General features: G+C 38.9%; 1 non-coding gene across 1 annotated transcript; it reads right to left on the bottom strand.

The window, feature by feature from the left end:
• Positions 1-3,438: 3,438 nt before the first annotated feature.
• On the bottom strand, positions 3,439-3,511 carry Trnaa-cgc (transfer RNA alanine (anticodon CGC)). Its single transcript has one exon. It is a non-coding gene; the product is annotated as a tRNA-Ala (tRNA).
• Between the last annotated feature and the right edge of the window lie 2,039 nt (positions 3,512-5,550).

The following is a 5,550-nucleotide window of genomic DNA, read 5'->3' as shown; positions in this document are numbered from 1 at the left end:
AATATCTGAGGAAGGGGACATGAGCAGGAACAGTATAAGAAAAAAGACTTGAAATTGGGTGAGAAGTTTTTATTGTGCATTCAGATAAATAAAATAATTAAACCGTGAATAATAATGAATTTGTGTTGCTCCCCAAATCCCAAAGCATATGATTGCTGCATGTACTCTAAAAGCACTAGCCTTAGGATAATGAGGATTTTTTTTTTTTTTAGTTTTTATAGAGTTGAACAGAACCAAATGGACCCATAAAAGACTTCATGGTACTTTATTTTCATTGGTGGCCCCCAGAAAAATCTATAAACCAGTCACTTACAGTAAAGCTCTTTCCCTCGACATGGAACTGCGTTTCCTGTTCGTATTGATTTAGCAGTCCAGGGACTGTGGACGGGGCAGGACTGGCCCATCCTACTTCTCCAATTGGTCTTGTTTCTACCACTTTCAGTCAAACTTCCAAAGGTCACTTGGAAAGCACACAACCCACTAAGCTCTCCAGACAACTCCCTTTTGGCTGGGTAACTGCTCCCAGCCTGGATCCCAAATGTGGAGTCCTGGGAACCAGGAAAAAACACTGCTATAGATCCTCCCTTCTGCTTGGCCAACAAGTAGAAGTGACACTGACCCAATGGGAGTTTGCACAAGTACATCTTTAGAACCCAATTTTAAAAATGATTAGAAAAATCTAGCTCACATTCCAAATGCAGTTGTTTTTATCTTAGTCAAGGTGCAATAACAGTTAAACAAAAACCAGCATGAGTCACCCTCCTATAAAACTGTCTGCTTCCAGAGTTCAGGGTTTCTCTACATGAGGAGAAACTCAGAGTTGGTCAGCACAGAAGGGAGATGTTCTAGTCTTTTACTTTTCTGAGGGAAGTTATTATAAGACAAGCAGGTCCCATGGAATGTGCCCAATGGCTCACTGACATGGAATGTACTCTCTGGGTGGATGTTGATTGAATTCTTTGGTTGCCAGGCACCGTCTGACCCTCCTTCCAATGTGGGGGGATGTTTCTCTTTAGGAGTCCCATCTCCGCGTGCAGAAAGCAGGAAGACCCTCACACAGCCTCTCTCTCTCCCAGCTGGGATGAGGCAAGCAGTGAGGATCTGATAACACACACACCAACTAGAGCCATCAGGGCATGCGTGCAAGATGTGAAAGAGCAGGCGGCACGGGATTCTACTTTGCTAAGGGCAGCCAAGAGACAGTGTCTGGCATGCTTCAGCTATTGGAACTGGCCATGTGGTCTCCAGACTAGATCCTCTGGCCTCCCTAGAGAAGCTGCCAACCTCCTAACATCCTCTAATGCATTTATTTTCTCTTTAATTGGAGTGGATTCTTGGTTATGCCCAACTGGGATAAACCTCTGACTCAGATGACTAACGAGGACCTGGCCAAGTTCAAAGTCACAGATGACTCCTTCTACCTTCTCCCTCCAGCTACCACCTTGATCCTGAAAACTTGCCCTCTTTACAAGCCATTTCTCACAATCAGGTTAAGAAAGAAAACGGCCATGAACTCAGCAGCTGGTTTGCATACCACTTATGCACAGAGACTTTGGCAAGCAGTGTAGCCTCTCTGGTTGGGTTTCCTCATCTTTTTCAAATGGAGATATTATAGCCAACTTCTCCATACAGTTGTTGTAAGGATTAAATAAAATACCAATTAAGAGCACTCAGATAAATGTTAAGGATGAACTCTCCCAGCAAGTTTAAATAAACAAACAACAACAAAAAAATAATACTAAGAAGAAATCTCATGTAGGAAGTTAGAAAATTCATTATTAAATGGGATAAAAATCATAATCCCTTGAACAACTATATCAGGGATTTTTGTTTTCTGGCCATAGACTTGTTTAGAATCCATCAACAGAAATTGAAGAATTTATTCAACCCTCAACAAAATCTAAAAGTCAACTACCTGAAGATACTAGAAAATTTACAAAAGCAGTTAGATGCTGACATTTGGAAAAGGGGACATCGTAGAGTGAGTCTCTTTCTTTTTAGATAGCATTTTGCCTGCAGGTAGGTCCCAGTCTGCACCAGGAAAACCTGCAATATTATTAGCTTGATGAACCCGAGGATACTGATCTGGGTAACCATCGTCACTAAAAAGTGAAGGGAGAGACCCAGGAGAGGAGATAAAGAATTCAAGTGTAAACTATGTATGTCTCTGGTTGATCCATAAACTTCACATGTATGAGGCAGACACTAAGCAATCAGACAAGGCTAGAATAACTGAACTTCAATTTGAGCTACCACCCATCAAAGGTTGTGGGTGGGTGCGGAATTTACAGGTTGAGTTCAATCAAGTTAATTCTAAGTTAAAACCAAATCAATATTCTTCAGAGGAACATAATGGAATCCAGTACCTCTGCAATATCTTATTCAGAGTGTCCAAGATACAAAATTCCCCAAAGTACTGAAAACCAACAAGATGTGACTTGTTCTAAGGGAAAGGACAGTTGATAGAGACTAACTCCAAGATGATTCAGACCCTGGATTAGCTGAGATTTTAAAGTGGCAATTATAACTAAGCTCAAGAACAGAAGGGACTATATTTGCCGTAAATAAAATTAGAACTATTCAAAAAAGCACAAATGTAAATTTTGTGAAAGAAAATTTCAATATCAGAAATAAAAATGTACTAGATAGTCTTAAGAACAGAAGAGAGATGTTGAAAGAATGAGTCAGTGAAATTATGAAAGCTCAATAGGAATTATCTATTTGGAAGCATATATGTATTTGTTTAAAAGACTGAAGAAATTAGTTGTTCTTCAGGGTCCATGGGACAATACTAGGTCTAAAATCCATGTCATTAGAGTCCAAGAAGGAGAGGAGACAGAAAAAATGGGAAAGAACATGTTTGAAAAAATAATGGCCAAACTTGGGAAAGACATACATTTATAGATTCATAGAGTTCAGGCAACTCCCAAGTAGGATTTGAAAAACAACAGCAACAGTAACAAGAACAACACACCTAGGGATATCATAGTCAAACAATATAATTATAAATAATTATATTTGTTGATATTAAATAAATATAAATCTTGAACATGGTCTTTTATGCAGGGGTACAGATGATCTGGGGATTCTATCAAAAACAAGAAGACAATGGAAAAACATCTTTAAAGTACTGAGAAAAATTCTATCCACCTGGAATTCTATATCTAGTGAATATATCACTTAAGAATAAATATGGAAAAATATTTTTAGGTTAAAAAAAAAAGAGCCCTAAGAAATTTGTCAGCAGCGGACCTGCATGACAAGAAATGGGAAAGGAAGTTCTTTGGGCCAAAGGGAACTGAAACCAGATGGGAACTCTGATCTACAGAATGGGATGAAGGTCTTTGGAAATGGTAAATGTAAGAGATTTTTTTTAATATGTATTTTTTTTTAGTTGTAGATGGACACAATATCTTTGTTTTATGTACTTATTTTTTTATGTGGTGCTGAGGATCGAACCCAGGGCCTCGTGCATGCGAGGCAAGCGCTCTACCACTGAGCCACAACCCCAGCCTAAGAGATTGTTTTTTGTACTCTTTTTAATATGTTTAAGTTACAAATAATCGTCTAAAGGGAAAATTATGCTCTTGTATTATGGGGTTAAGAGCGTCAGAGATACACTAATTACGGCAACTATCAGGTAAAGAAGAGGATGTGCAAACAGAGCCGGGCAGTCGCAAGCCTCCTACATTTCATGTGAAGGGATGCGACGTCAACTCTCAGCCATCTGTGAAAAGTGAAGGATGTATATTGTAAATCTAAGGCAATGAGGTACTGCTACAAAATCAAGGGACGTGTTAAAATGGAATTCTAAAACAAGGAAGGAGATGAAATAGAATGAAGAACAGAAAAGACAAAACAGAAAAGAAACAGTAAAATTATAGTCTTAAGTCTAAAAATACAAGTGTTCTAATTACAAGTCAGAGGTTATCAGAATGGATAAAAAGGGAAGGCCTTTTTTTTTTTTTTTCCGTTCTGGAGATAGAATGCAGAGGGGTACTTTACCACTGAGCATCCCTACCCCTTTTTATTTTTTATTTTGAGACAGGGTCTTGCTTAGTTGTTGAGGCTGGCCTCAAACTTGGGATTCTCCTGCCTTAGCCTCTTGAATCCTCTTGAGATTATAGCCATACACCATGGTGACCAGCATGAGGCCCAATTATATACAGTTTATAAGCAACCTATTTCAACATAAAGACATTAGTAGGTTGAAAATCAACAAATGAATAAATATATATCATATAAACCTTAAAGCTGGGCATCTGGATGCCCACCAGTAATCCCGGCAATTTGGGAGGCTGAGGCAGGAGGATCCAAGTTTGATGCCAGCCTCAGCAACTTAGCGAGTCCCTGTACAACTGAGTGAGACCCTGTCTCAGAAACAAAAGGGGCTTGGGTTATAGCTTAGTGGTAAAGCATTCCTGGGTTCAATCCCTAGTATCCCCAAAAAACAAAAACAAAAATGAAACAAAAACATCTTAAGCACAAGAAAGCTGAAACAGCTATAAAAATGTCAATAAAATAGTCTTTAAGGCAAAGAATATTCCTAGGAAAAGGGATATTTCATACTGATAAAAAAGGTCACTGCATTATGAAGATATAACCATAAACGCATATGAACCTAATAACAGCCTCAGAATACATAAAGTAAAAATTGGTAGAACAAAAGCATATGAATGAAGTTGGAGGGTGGGAGAAAGTTTTTAATTTTATACTTCTTATGGTATAAATTTTAATACCAAATGCATGTTCTTTTTTATCCACTTTTTTTATGGGTGCGTTGAAGTTGTGCATAATGGTGGGATTTGCTGTTACATATTCATACATGCACACACTGTAACCGTATCATTTGACACTAACACTCCCCAGCACTTCCTCCTCCCTCCCTGCCTTGCAGCTCTTGGTCTCTTTCCTCTACTGATTTTCATGAGATCCCTGCCCCCACATCTTCTTTTTTCTTTTTCCTCTCTAGCTTCCTTGTATGAGAAGTAACAGATGATTCTTGACTTTCTGAGTTTGACTTATTTCCCTTAACGTGATAGGTCTCTAGCTCCATCCATTTTCCTGCAAATGACACCATTTCATTTTTCTTTACGGCTGACTGAAACTCCATTGTGTATATATACCACATTTTCTTTATCCTTTCATCCACTGGTGGACACCTGGGCTGGTTCCATAGTTTGGCTATTGTGCATTGTGCTGATAGAAACATGGGTATGCACGTATCCCGGTAGTAAGATGGCTTTAATTCTTCAGGGTAAATACCAAGGAGTGGCATAGCTGGGTCATATGGTGACTTCATTCCTAGCCTTTTGAAGAACCTCCATACTGATTTCCATAGTGGCAGGACTAATTTACAATCCCACCAACAGTATAAAAATGTTCCTCTTTCTCCACATCCTCTCCTGCATGTGTCATTCCCAAATACATGTTCTGCCATCATCATCATCTTCTTCATCAAAAAAGTGGAAATGAAATTTGAACTATCTTGAAAGATGACTACAAGTTTTCCAGAGGTGGGAGAAGAGGACATTCCAGGCACAGGTCACA

Source organism: Callospermophilus lateralis, chromosome 18 (genome assembly GCF_048772815.1).
Source record: "Callospermophilus lateralis isolate mCalLat2 chromosome 18, mCalLat2.hap1, whole genome shotgun sequence".
NCBI lineage: Eukaryota > Metazoa > Chordata > Mammalia > Rodentia > Sciuridae > Callospermophilus > Callospermophilus lateralis.
Note: the sequence above shows the minus strand (reverse complement) of the source record. Positions and strands in the feature narration are given on the sequence as shown.